The sequence below is a fragment of the Nycticebus coucang genome, chromosome 11 (assembly GCF_027406575.1).
Source record: "Nycticebus coucang isolate mNycCou1 chromosome 11, mNycCou1.pri, whole genome shotgun sequence".
Taxonomy (NCBI): domain Eukaryota; kingdom Metazoa; phylum Chordata; class Mammalia; order Primates; family Lorisidae; genus Nycticebus; species Nycticebus coucang.
Genome location: NC_069790.1, coordinates 87,751,520 through 87,766,789, shown reverse-complemented (window position 1 = coordinate 87,766,789; position 15,270 = coordinate 87,751,520). Strand labels below are relative to the sequence as shown.

At 34.0% G+C, this 15,270-nt stretch overlaps 1 protein-coding gene and 1 non-coding gene across 2 annotated transcripts in view; one reads left to right on the top strand and one right to left on the bottom strand.

Moving 5' to 3' along the window:
• Positions 1 to 15,270, top strand: part of TFEC (transcription factor EC) — a 184,669-nt gene that overhangs the window by 80,608 nt on the left and 88,791 nt on the right. The gene's annotated exons all lie outside the window — the stretch shown is intronic.
• LOC128560483 (U6 spliceosomal RNA) lies at positions 4,263 to 4,369 on the bottom strand. The gene has a single exon (XR_008372981.1). It is a non-coding gene; the product is annotated as a U6 spliceosomal RNA (small nuclear RNA).

The following is a 15,270-nucleotide window of genomic DNA, read 5'->3' as shown; positions in this document are numbered from 1 at the left end:
CAAATGCTTTCTCCTTGAATCTATTGAGAGGATCATGGGGTTATGATAAGATAAAATTTAATAACTTTTAAACTTAGCAGACCGTAGATCACATCAATACAACATTATAAAGTTACTAAAACATTTCTGTAATAAATCCTTCCTTTTAATAAAATACTTTTTTTTTAAAGAAAGGGCCCAACTGTTATGAAACTGATTTATATATATATCTTGTACTTCAGTATCCCACACTGAATATATATTTTTTGTGTAATAATTTACATACCTTATTTTTGCCCATAAAACAAAATTTTCTTATTCAATAAACACACACAAGTATGCAGCTACAGCTAAGACAGAATGGAGCTGATCTTTGAGAAAGAAATGAACAATGAATAAATTTACTTCTTTAGGATCTTGTATATATTTCTGTTATAAGAAATACACATTTTATAGTTTAGGTAATACTGTATATTTTATAGAAAATTGTTGCATCTACAACATAATTGAAAATAAGTTTTTGCTTTGGCATATGGTATTTTAACTTGAGAAAATCTAAACATATTACCATGGATAGGAAGGCATTCTACTGAAAGCAGATATTTATATTAGAACAAGAAATTATTAGCATTTATAAGAGAATTATTTAAAATAAGATTTGTGCAGTATGTGGCAACTGTAGGATTTCTTTCACCGCATCCTTTACATAAATGTAGCAATGATTATAAATGACTAAAGAAATCCCTTTAGATATAGTCAAGCACACTTTTTAGAAAAAAATAGGAATGTTTTTTAAATTTAGTGAATATTTTTAAAATAATAAGCCATTTTAAAATACCTTTGATTATATAGTTATTAAAATCTTAGTTCAAGATAAATATTTTTGTATTGCTATTACCTGAGTTGCCCTTTAAACACCAAATACCTTGATCCATATGCAGTTTTCTTTTAAACTTTAGTTTGCCTGCTGTGATGAAAGAGTCATATCATCTTATATTAATTTCATTTGATACATATAACATCATTATGTCATAACAATGAATATGCATGCATTTTGTCATTAAATATTTGTCTTTCTTTCCTTTAATAATTTTTGCACAGACTATGTTCACGATTTATGACTGGAATATATTAAATCATTCCATTGTGCATTTTTTGAGTGTGGATATGTTACTTGGGATTTGTGTGTTTATTTTTTTATTCTGTCTTGTTCTTTGTATGAAATTATTTCTTCAAACACATTAATGAAGAAGAATTTAATTCATGCTTCTTAGATAAAAGGAACATGAACAGTAACATTGTTAACTTTGATTTAATTGGATGATAAAGATATCTAAGAGTGTTCTATAATTTGTTCATTGGAGAATCATTATTTTAAAACAAAAATTTGTCATTGAAACTTCAATTTAAATCTAGTAGACACTGATGTTTGTTATGATATATATAAAAAGATGACATTTCTGACCCATTATCAAAAAGATGTATGTATTGAATTATGTTTCCTTTCATTTCATATATATTTTTTTATTCTGTAAGTTTATCTCATGACACAGTGATTCTCATTTTTTAGGATGCAATAGTAGATTATTTAGCATAAAAATACTAATGTATCAAAACTAAAATTTTGCATTAGGTGATCTGACATAATTTATTGGTTCATATTTATTCATTAATATTAGTTTTATAAACAGTTAATTTTTCAAATAAATACACATTAGGACTTTTTTGTATAACAAAAAATTCATTTGTTTGCTTTAGGGATTAGTTTGCTTTCTTGCTTTGTCTTGTACTTATTGCAAAGAAGTAATAAATGAATATATTTTCTATCTTAATACAAGAAAACATTGAATTTTATAGGTTTTATTAAGAATTAAGGACGGCGCCTGTGGCTCAGTGAGTAGGGCGCCGGCCCCATATGCCAAGGGTGGCGGGTTCAAACCCAGCCCTGGCCAAAGTGCAACAGAAAAATAGCCGGGCGTTGTGGCGGGCGCCTGTAGTCCCAGCTGCTCGGGAGGCTGAGGTGAGAGAATCGCGTAAGCCTAAGAGTTAGAGGTTGCTGTGAGCCATGTGACGCCACAGCACTCTACCCGAGGGCGGTACAGTGAGACTCTGTCTCTACAAAAAAAAAAAAAAAAAAAAAAGAATTAAAAAGGTAAAGATTTAATGCAATCCCTATTAAAGCACCTCTGTCATACTTTAAAGATATGGAAAAACTAGCACTTCATTTTACATCGAAACCAAAAAACCTCGAATAGCTATGACATTACTCAGAAATAAAAACAAATCAGGTAGAGTCACTCTACCAGACTTCAGACTATGCTATAAATCTATGGTTATCAAAACAGCATGGTAATGGTACTGGCACAAAAATAGAGAGGTAGATGTATGGAACAGAATAGAGACCCAAGAGATGAAACCAGACACTTATCATCATTTGATCTTTGATAAGCCTATCAAAAATATAAATTGGGGGAAAGACTCCCTATGTAACAAATGGTGCTGGGTGAGTTGGCTGGCATCTTGTAGAAGACTGAAACTGGACCCACACCTTTCACCTCTAACAAAAATTGACTTTCACTGGATAAAAGACTTAAACTTAAGATATGAAACTATAAAGACACTTGGAGAGAGTGCAGAGGAAACACTGAAGAAATTGGCCTGGGAGAATACTTTATGAGTAGGACCCCCTGGGCAATTGAAGCAATACCAAAAATACATTACTAGGATCTGATCAAACAAAAAAGCTTCTGCACTGCTTAGAACACAGTAAGTAAAGCAAGTAGACAGCTCTCAGAATGGGAGAGGATATTTGCAGGTTTCGTTTCTGACAAAGGTCTGGTAACCAGAATTCATGGAGAACTCAAACATATTAATAAAAAAAAGAACAAGTGATCCCATTTCATTGTGGGCAAGAGACTTGAACAGAAGCTTCTCTGATGCTTCTACAGGCACATGAAAAAAATGCTCATCATCTTTAATCATCAGAGAAATGCAAATCAAAACCACTTTGAGATACCATCTAACTCCAGTAAGAGTAACCCACATAACAAAATCCCAAAACTACAGATGTTGGCGTGGATGTGGAGAAAAGAGAACACTTCTGCAATATGGACCCAATATGTTCCTTTTGGATAGAAGTTTGGAGAATACTCAGGGATCTAAAAATAGACCTGCCATTGGATCCTGCAATTCCTCTATAGGAATATATCCAAAAGACCAAAAATCACTTTGCAACAAGATATTTGCACCGGATTATTCACTACAGCTCAATTCATAATTGCCAAGTCATGGAAGAAGCCCAAGTGCCCATAGACCCATGAATGGATTAATAAATTGTGGTATATGTATACCATGGAATACTATGCAGCCTTAAAAAAGATGGAGACTTTACCTCTTTTATGTTTACATGGATGGAGCTGGAACATATTCTCCTAAGTAAAGTATCTCAAGAATGGAAGAAAAAGTATCTAATGTGCTCAGTACTTTTATGAAACCAATTTATATTTACTCACACTTTTTTTTTTTTTTTATTGTTGGGGATTCATTGAGGGTACAATAAGCCAGGTTACACTGATTGCAATTGTTAGGTAAAGTCCCTCTTTACTCACACTTTCTTATGTAAGATAGATCACAACTATAGCCCAGGATAAAGGAGAGAAATGGAGTGGAGTGGGAAGGGAGGGGAGGGAGGAGGTTTGATAGAGGGAGGGTAAATGGTGGGACTACACCTATGGAGCATATTGCAAGGGTACAAGTCAAATCTATCAAGTATAGAACATAAATGTCTCAACACAATAATCAAGTAAATGAGGCGAAAGCTATATTAATTAGTTTGATGTAAGCACTCCAAATTGTATAAAAAAACAGCACATTGTACCCACATATGCATAAATGTATTCATGATCTATGTGTATCTGACTTAATAAAAGAAAAAAAGAATTAATGAGGTTGGATTTCTTTGAATATTTTGAAAATGACTGCATATGCATAAATATGCATACACACATATTTATGTTGTTTTTATATTTCTGTATTATACACATATATTTATGTAAGTGTATATGTAAAATAAATGTGGATGTATATTTATAATTGTTTTACATTTTAGAAATGAATTTATATTATTTTATACATATATATTTATATACTTATGTTTCTATTGTGAAAAAAACAGATCTGAAAAAATAAGAGTGCTTCATCACTAGAAGCTAACCATGGTCAAGTGTCTTAACAGATTTAAATTACCTTAGTCCAGTAATTTGAGGCAAATATCTTTTTTTTTTTTAAATATGGAACACTTCACGAATTTGTGTGTCATCCTTGCGCAGGGGCCATACTAATCTTCTCTGTATCGTTCCAATTTTAGTATATGTGCTGCCGAAGCGAGCACGAGGCAAATATCTTATAATATTTAAAAATTAATTAATTGAATGATTAATTGTCATTGGAAAGAGACCAGTTAAAGAGCTTTTGTAGTTTTTCAGACAAGAAACTCTGAACCCATCAAATAAAAAGCAAAGGGAGCAGGAAGGAGAAAAGAGGGAAGATTTTTAAACCACCTCTGAGCACATCACTGGGGTAATATGAACCCTTAATTACATTCTCTTTGGGAAAGAAAGTAGAGCTCTCTGAAAATATACCTAAATAAATCATGTCAATCATGACCATAGGCATTACATTGTTAATTAATTGTGTTCTATCAACCTTGAGGTTAAGGCTCTAGGAAGATTTCAGAGGATATAATCTTTAATTTTTTCCTCTTAAGCATTTTTATCATCAGCATGAAAAGTGAATATGTATCAAATATATGCATAGGATTATTCAAACTCTTCATTTCTTATTGAGTCAATTCTGATGCAACATTTTTAGGAATTTATAAATTTTGTTTTCAAAATCATGAATATATGATTGATAACATTTGCTTATCTTTTTAGTCTCTTTTTTATGTGTGGTTATTTCTCATTTTTAATTCATTATACTGTTTATGTCTTCTTTGTTCTTGGGATCAATTTTGTCAAAAATTATCTATTTTATTGGGTTCTTTTTCCTGTAAAGAACTAGCTTCAGCCCTATTGATCTTCTCTAGAGTACATCTGGTTTCTATTTCATTGAATTTGCAAAATAATCACTCTTTCTAAAATGAGAGCTTATTCTGTTAGCCAAAATCAAAGTATAGAGAAATGTAAATTTTTCAAACCTTAAATCTAACAAACTTAACAAATTATATTTTCCTATTTTCTTCAAGTTTTATTTTCATTTCTATTATTTCATTGTGTTCAAAGTTTGTATCCATTATTTCAATGCATCATGTTTAATATTTCCATTCTTAGAAATATCTTGGAAAACATTGTGTAAAGGTTATAAAAAACAAAGAAAGTAGATTTTGTTAAACATCTTGCAGAAACCTAGGCAAACCTATGAGGGATTCAGATATTTGATATTATATTACTAGATATATCTAATATGCAGTTTTCTGCAGTTGCTTTCTGGCATTGTAATATATTTTTTGCCTTTTAATGTTATGATTAATATTAACATTTTGAAGTTATGATTAATATTAACATTCTTTTATGATATTGCTAAAATAAACCTAAAAAATTTATTTCATAGACAATCTGTATACACGCAAGTAAACTTTTCTTTCATTTGAGTAATCATTCCAAAAATATCCAGATTGTTTCAAAAAATTATAGCTGTAATATAATATATTTGAAATATTAGAACTTTGAAGCAGCAGGGACTTAGCTTAATTATTTCTTAAACAGATATTTTTTAGCTTTTCGCTTTCTTATTTACTTAAATATTAACATTGTACACCCACAATTTATTCTCACATCCTTGTTAAAAATCAACAAGAGTAAGATTCTACGAAATGCTAGCTTTTAGGTTGTTCTTAATGCAGTACTTAATCAAAATATTTACAGGCATTGTAACGTTGATGTAGTTATTTGCTCAGTTTCAGTGAGATCCGGGATGAGTCAAAGGAAAAGCAGGGATGGGTGGGTTAAAAGAAGTGATCATTCTGTCATTCAGTGTGAGGGGAAACAGAACTTTCTAGCCTGCCCACCCTCTCAAAAATACAAAAAATAAATTGCTTCAATCTTTTATTTCAGTTTGCTGCACTCTCTAAAATTCTAGCTATTAAAGCTTCATTTGAGATAAATAAGAAATAAATAAGAAAAGACTTTCTAGATGGTAGGCATTTATATGGATTTATTCCTCTTTAACTATCTTAGCTACAGTGACTGGGGAGATAGAGTAGGAAATTTTAGGAGGAGAAAATGGTGAGAAAATTTTAAGATAAGATTTTCAGAAAAGAATAGGTTTATCACTTTAGATTAGAAATCAGATGAGAGTCCCCCTCTTTCTCTCCTCCATCAGGGGACTTATTTTATCAAAGAGCTACTCAAAAACCCTGAATGTTGTTTGTTAATAACCAAACACATTATTAAGTTGAGGAGGAATGTGGAATAAAATGTGGGAAAGGCTTTAGTCTAGAACATATTGCCTTGTGGCTAAAGATGAGTTAAGTTAAGAGTGAGTTTGGGAAAAATAGCCACAATTATTGCAAATAAATATTTGCTAAATTAATAAATGCACACTCAAAGAGAATGGAAGCAGGAATTAATATTCAAAGTATTTGAGATAGGATAATACACCATTGAAAATTGCCTGTGCCCCTGGTCTAAGCAATACAAATTAACAACCAGTTAAGCTGAGTGCTTATAGTCATGGATATCCAAAAACTTGTTTGGGCTCTGCACCCATAGTTCAGTGAGTAGGGCGCCAGCCACATACAGTGAGGCTGGCCAGGTTTATCAGGCCTGCTAAACAACAGTGACAACTGCAACAAAAAATTAGCTGGGCTTTGCGGCGGGAGCCTGTAGTCCGAGCTACTTTGGAGGCTGAGGCAGGAGAATTGCTTGAGCTCAAGAGTTTGAGATTGCTGTGAGCTGTGATGGTACAGCACTCTACCAAGGGCGACATAGTGAGACTCCGTCTCAAAAAAAAAAACAACTTATTTGATTGACTACAGGTTTTTTCGTATTTATCTTTATTTCATGCTTCACCTTCTTTCATAGTATAGAGCTAAGAATGGTCAGCATCTCACCTGAGGTTCCTTGTGTTTTTGCTGAAAACAGGCATTGGAGATATTCTCCAATTAGCACTTGAAATAATCGATTGATTTCTGCCATATTCTTGGAAATATCCATGTTTTGCTTAATCGTCTGAAATGAGTAATCAAAGTTTGTGGGAAATCAAGGAACCCCGAGTAACAACATAAGCTGTGAAAGACAAAGATTTTTTCTGAGGACCTGGCCTGTGTTCTGTGGCCTCACATCCTCTGACCCAGGAGGGTTATTCCAGGGATCCTGCTCACCCTGCCTTTCATGAGATGCCACATGCAATCATTAAAATCTAAGAAATACTACGAGGCAAGCCAGATTTTCAATGTTCATTTAAAATGTGTTTTTACATGTTACAAAAGCTAATCTAATACCTGTAGTTTATATCATTTTAATCTTATCCTTAAATATATATATTTCTTAAGTGAGAGAAAGATTAAACTCCTGATATTTCACTTGAAATCACCACTTGGCCAAGACAAATTATGGCCTTTACATAAACTGTATTTTGACTCTAATACATCATATATTCCCACTGTGGAAACTGTGTTTGGGGAATAATTTCAGCCTTTTATAAATGGCATGATCTTCTCAAAACCACTAGGGCACTGTATTGACTTTCTTTGCTTTGATGTAAGTAAAATAAAACAAATTTGAATATCTCAAAAAAAAAAAAAAAGAAATGACCAATTACACAGCAGATATAATCCACATTCTATATTCAGGTCCAGAATTTTTTTTAATAATAAATGTTTTTAAGTGTCACATAAAACAATTACAATTTGGTGGAATTGCTTCATCTGAAGTAGTTTAATTCTTTCTAGTTAAGTTCAAAGCTCTCAAATATTTTATGCTTTTTTCCCAGGCTCATTACCACTCAGAGAAATAAAAATTTTATTGCCAGATTTAATTTAATATTTCAAAATTAGAAGACATATTGCTATTCAGATTTATTTCATACACGTATTCTCTGACAGATTTATAAACATGATCCTGGGCTTGGCATGGTGGCTCACGCCTGTAATCCTAGCGCTCTGGGAGGCCAAGGTGAGTGGATTGCCCTAAGCTCATAGGTTTGAGACCAGTCTGAGCAACAGTGAGATCCTGTCTCTAAAAATAGCTGAGTGTGTGGCAGGTGCCACCCAGCTACTTGGGAGGCTGTGGCAAGAGAATTGCTTAAGCCCAAGAGTTTGAGGTTGCTGTGAACTGTGATGCCACAGCACTCTATCAAGGGTGACATAGTGAGACTCTGTGTTAAAAACCCCCACAAAAACAAACAAAAAAACCATGATCCCCTATTTCTTTTTCACTAACCCACTAACCCATAAATACATATTGAAAAAAAATCTCATTTTCTAGAATATCAAATATTGGATTAATCTTTCAGGGATAAATTTACATTAACCCAGATCAAAAGAAACATGTAAATTATATTAATTTCCAGTGAGAAATGCAGCCACCAGGGTACTACAAATTTGTGTCCTCTGGCAAGTACATTTGATCTTTACAGGTTAGTTCTGTTATGGGCTTGGAATCAGAATAAAGGCCCCATTTGACAAAGTCACTCAAATGTCTAATGACAGCACCTGTGACAGATGAGTGAATTCATCTCCTCCATAGGGATAAAAGAGCCACAAAGGCCATATGATACAAGCTATGCCTCTTCGTCCTTGGACAGGTCTTGAATGGGACATTTGCTGGGCAATTTTACACTGTTTTCATTGTTGATATGGGGTATTTCTGTTTGATAGACCACATATTTTTTTTCTCTGGGTAACTGAATCACCTTCATCAGGTTTCATTCCGTTTGTTAGCTGACTGGGAAGCCCCTTTCTCTCTTTAAGACGATACCGTGTAACTTGAATGTGATCTTGAATGTGTTATATTCCAATTCTGCTTCAGAGGGCAATCTGATGCTCCTTGGGGACATCAGGGGGTCCTTATTCTTATGGACATCCACATGAAAGTGTGCGCAGATGCATAGATACCTTTACATTAGCTACTATCATACAGTAGGGACAAAGGCTGTGTGACTTTAAATGGTGAAATATTCTTCACTTTGAGAATCCATTTATAATTTATCATATTTGAATGTGCTATAGCTAAAAGTCTGTACTTGGTAGAAAACTTTGTGCTGGTTTCCATTTTTATTAAAGTTATACATACTCAAATAGTTGTGGGTTACTTTGTTCTGGAATACAATTTAGTTACTTGGAAAGAAATATTTTGAGGTCATTTTTTAAAGATTTCTTTTAGATGGGACTAGAGCAGTGCTAGATCTAGAGCTAATTCTCATATTGAGGTAAGATTCTTCTGTGCTTTCTATCCAACACACATGAATTACTCAATTTTCAGTATGGCTGGTAGAGAATGACACTATTCTTAGCTTTGTATGGGAACTTGCCACTGTTACTTATAATCATCTGTGTGGCTCTTTCTCTATGTTGAATATTTTCCTGGCATGCATGTGCTAATCAGAATTTAGCTGAATACTTTGAGAAAGACACCTGCAGATCTCTGGAGTTCTCTCTCTGCAACTGTTCCGAGTATATTCTTCTAATGAACCCTAACCACCTTGGTGTTACTATACAGTACTGTTAAACCAGCTCAGTCAGCTCAGGGAGTCTGTGAAACTCTACCTCAGTTTGCTTTCTTTATAACACAGTTTGGAAATTCTTTCCAGATAGTAAACTAGGAAAATTGTTGAGCTCATCCTTTTTTTTTGAGTGTCTCCTGTCTTTCAGGAATCTCCCTCTTTTGTTGACTAATGTCTCATCTCATGAAAGCTAGTGTTTCAAATGTAAGATCTTTTTAAAAATTAAACAGTTCATGGCGGCACCTGTGGCTCAAAGGGGTAGGGCACCGGCCCCATTTGCCAGAGGTGGTGGGTTCAAACCCAGCCCCAGCCAAAAACAAAAAAAAACAAAAAAAAACAAAAAAAAACAAAATTATAATAATAAAAATAAATAAATAAATAAAATAAAAGTTATACAGTTCAATTTTAAAAAATATTTATTATAAACTTTTTTGTAATATACAATCTTATATCACTTATGTATGTCACAGAAAAAGTTTGATAATATGAAAACACAAAGTTCTAATAGATTATAAAATCACCATATAACTAAAATTAGAATATATCTGTATGTTGAATTGATTAGAAATTATCTAGATTTCTATTCTTTTTATACATACATTCCTATCTTTTATAATTTTGTCTACATAATACAATAAGGATTAAATTAAAGATAAAATAGCATGAGATAGCATTAGAAAAAAAGCCATATTTAAATGACAGTCATTTTTGTGATATTGATTCCAAATTGTTAGGCCTATTGTTTTTATGAGGATTACTTCAAACATAATACTAAATTTGTTTTAAATATAACTATGAAATTACTGAGATAAATCTTTCTACATTTATATCAAAGATGAAAAATGATTTGTGATAATGCAGAGGCTGTTTTCCTGTCATCATAATTGTACTTATTCACTAAACTGAATTAACAACAGAGAGATGATCAGGGAGCTTGCCCACTGATATCCTATTATACATATAAAAATTTTAGAATGCAGTTTATGATGTTAAAGTACTTTTGCATTCATAAAGTGCCATATGCATTTATATTTTCATATGAATATATTATCATAGGATCATGAAATACATTTACTCTAATTTATCCAACCAGGAGTAAAATTTTGGCTTGGTAAAACTCACTCATTATTATATTTGCTTAAAGTAATATTCCAGGTAAAGATCTATCCCATCTGGTTTTGGAAATCAGTCTGTAAGTAGGACCAATCTGGATTGACATGCTCTCTCCATTGGCAGATTTGACAGAGAAAATACAAGATGCTTAGCTACATTTGAAATTCAGATAAACACAAATAATTTTTTGGTATATGTATGTTCCATGCTATATTTGAGATATAATAAAAATATTCACTATTTAAAAAAATATGAAATGTAAATGCATTTGTGACTTCTGTGCTTTTATTTGTTAAATCTGGGAACCCTCTGACCCATCATTCACCAAGTTAGTGTTAATTACCTGTATTCTTTGACTATTTTAAGGTCTGGATATAAGTCATTCTCCCCAAAACTCATTGTGTTTTGGTGATTTCAGTACCTCCACAAATAATATCTCTAATACTTTTCTCTCTCACTTCTCTGTCTCTTTTCCTCTGGAAACATTGAACTCTATTACTTTAGTCACATTTTTAAATGATTGTTCTAGACCTCATCATTCCAAATACCTGCCCTCCTTTATCATCTTTAATTTGAAGCATTTCACTCTCCACCCAATGCTTTCTAATTTACCTCTTAAAAGATCTCATCTTTAGGAGTTGTTCTTTTTTTTTTTTTCTATTGTTGGGGATTGATTGAGGGTACAATAAACCAGGTTACACTGATTGCATTTGTTAGGCAAAGTCCCTCTTGCAATCGTGTCTTGCCCCCAAAAGGTGTGGCACACACCAAGGCCCCACCCCCTCCCTTTTTCCCTCTCTCTGCTCTTCCTTTCCCTGCCCCTCCCTCCTTTTTTCTCTCCCTGCTCTCCCCTTCCCCCAACCCCACCGTGACCTTAATTGTCATTAATTGTCCTCATATCAAAATTGAGTACATAGGATTCATGCTTCTCCATTCTTGTGATGCTTTACTAAGAATAATGTCTTCCACGTCCATCCAGGTTAATACCAAGGATGTAAAGTCTCCATTTTTTTTAATGGCTAAATAGTATTCCATGTTGTACATATACCACAGCTTGTTAATCCATTCCTGGGTTGGTGGGCATTTAGGCTGTTTCCACATTTTGGTGACTGTAAATTGAGCTGCAATAAACAGTCTAGTGCAAGTGTCCTTACGGGAAAAGGATTTTTTCCTTCTGGATAGATGCCCAGTAATGGGATTACAGGATCAAATGGGAGGTCTAGCTTGAGTGCTTTGAGGTTTCTCCATACTTCCTTCCAAAAAGGTTGTACTAGTTTGCAGTCCCACCAGCATTGTAAAAGTGTTCCCTTCTCTCCACATCCATGCCAGCATCTGCAGTTTTGAGATTTTGTAGCAGTTGTTCTTTTTTAGTCCCCTGGGACCCACAATTAATTAGGTCTTCTACTACTTCATTACTTTCATACTTCACCTTCTTAATTCTCTCCTTATTCAATAGATACCATAGTGCTTCACTATTTACTAGCTGTTAACTTCAATAAGTTACATATATTTCTGCCTCAATTTACTATAAAATGGCAATAAAAATATGCCACATAGGGTTATTAAGATGAATAAATAATTTATTTAAAGTGCTTAGAATAGCTTCTTCCTTCTCATAGTATGCATTTTTGTGTTAGCCTATTCCCCATTGCTTGTAATAGAATATGTGAAACTAGGTACTTTATTTAAAAAATTAATTTATTTCTTATAGTTCTAGAGGCTGGAAAGTCCCGAGGTCAAGGGGCAGCAACTGGTGAGAGCCTTATTGCTATTGAGGATACTCTACAGAGTCCAGAGACAGCGCAGGGTATCATATAGCAAGGGGGTTGAGTGTACTAATGTGCTATTTTAGGTCTCTCTTCCTCTTCTTATAAAGCCACAAGTTCTCCTCCCCATTATCCCATTAACCTCTGAATCCAAGGATAGATTAATCTTTTCATTAGGGCAGAGTGCTCATGATCCAATCACCTCTAAAAGACCCACTTCTCAATAGTGCCATATTGGGGGTTAAGTTTCAACATGAGTTTTGAAGGGGATGTTCAAACCATAGCAGCACTATAAGGCCAACTTTTTAAAAAATCATCATCATCATTGCCCACATTATTAATAGCCTTTGAATGCTCTTATTCACACTTTCAAATAGTGTGTCCATCAAACCTATTTAGACTTAACTGTAGTCTGTATGTGCACATAGAAAGCAGAGGGGTTTCTATGAACCTGTGAGACTCAAGTTGGCTCTTGCTGGCCATGCTTAGAAATACAATGACATGTTCAAGATTTATTCCATCTCTCTTTGCATCCTCTTCTTTCCTTTCTCACCAATCTTTTATATATTTTAATTTCAGATTGGTATGAGGGTACAAATGTTTAGGTTACAATGTTTTCATTTCTAAGGTAAAGTTCAAGTTGTAGTTGAGCATATCACCCAGCAGACATGCTGAACACTTCATGTTGTGCACATTAGAGGAGATCCCACCAATTGTCTCCCTCCTCCCCCTTCCCTTCTCACTTGTCTCCCCTCTCCCTCACTAGAATATATTTATGTTTTTCTTTATATATTGGTTTCATATTAGTATTGTGTACATTGGATACTTTCCCCCCATTCCTGTGATACCTTACTACAAAGAATGTGTTTCAACACCATCTAAGTAAACACAAAAGATGTTAAATCTCCATTTTTTTCTTATGGCTGAATAGTACTCCATGGTATACATATGCTACAATATGTTAATCTGTTCATGGATTGATGGGCTCTTGACTTGATTTCACATCTTGATAATTGTAAATTGAATGACAATAAACATTCTAGTGCAAATGCCTTTATGGTAAAATGGTAAAATCATTTTCTTCTTCTGGGTATAAGCCTAGTAATGGAACTGCAGGATCAAGTGGAAAGTTGACTTTTAGTGCTTTGAGGATCCTCCATACTTCTTTTCAGAGTTTGCAATCCCACCAGCAGTGCAAAACTGTTTCCTTCTCTCCAGTATCTGTAGCTTTGGGATTTTTTAATGTGGGCTAATCTCATTGAAGTTTGGTGATATCTCAGAGTGGTTTTGATTTGCATTTCTCTGATAATTAGGGACTGTGAGCATTTTTTCATGTGTTGGTTGGCCATTCATTTGGCATCTTCAGAGAAGTTTCTGTTCAAGTCTCTTGCCCTCTTATAAACGGGATTGTTTGCTCTTTTCTTGTTGATTAACTTGAATTCTTTATAGATTCTAGTTAGCAGGCCTTTGTCAGATTTATAGCATGTAAACATCTCCTCTTCTGAAGTCTGGATGTTTGGTTTAGTTATGGTACCCTTAGCTGTGAAGAAGTTTTTTAACTTGAGCATGTCCTATTTATTTATTTTTTCCTTCTTCACCAATCTTAAACATCTCTCCCTAGTCAAATATTCTACCTACTGAGGAAATACAGGCAATCAGAAGAGAACTTTCACAGCTGAGAAAGTCTGTCCACACTGATAGGCTTCCATTCTGAACGAGCTCTCGGTGCCCTCATCTGTGCCAGTCCCCTCATTTGTGCATCACTTTTCCTTCCTCCTTGTAATATCCCTGTAATTTGGATGATCTGAAAGGCACCTCACAGTTTACATGTCCAAAACCATGCTCCTCACTTCTCCAATAGGTTGTGCATACCAGGAAATGGAATCTTCATCCTTACAGTTCCTCAGGACAAAGCACTGGGGTCCTGACTTCCTTTCATACTGCTCATCTTTTTCATGAAGCCTTAAGTATCCTGTTACACACAAAAATGGCCAGCTCACCTAATCTTTAATTTTATTGTCTGGAAAAAAATAGAACCTATCCAAAATCTGGGGGAGAATTAAATCAATAATGCATGAAAAATGCTCATCACAGTGTCTAACATAAATAATTGGCAAATATTTGCAGCTATTTTTATTATTAATGGTAGTGTTCTTTCCTTCTCTTCCATGAAATGGATCCAGACTATGCTAATGTAGATAAATATATACATACATGCACCTAAATATAAAATACGATGGGTTTCAATGTCATCGGATACATACATGTACTATCTTTTCCTAGCTTTGTAGGTGAACAAATCTTATTGAACTGCTTATGTGAGGTTTGTTTGAGAGGTACCCGGAGACCCCATGAAAAGTGGTGTAGCATAGTGCTAAGAGTTCAACTTAAGCCATGCTTTCTGACCTTCAGTTTTGTCTTCAATAAAACTTTGCTGACTGACTGGAACTCTGTGCCTCAGTTTTCTCTTGAGTAATATGGAGAGTATAATAATGTCACCTCACAAGCTCCTTCAGCTATGTCACATCTAAGCAGTGTTTAGTGCAGTGACTGACATAGTCAGAGGGTACCAAAAAGAAAGACAAAAAGAACAAAACTGTATTAAAATCGTAATACTCAGTATATACTAACAACAAAAGATGAGTACCAGTCACATTTGAGCACCTCTTGTAATTGCAGAAGTCAAATG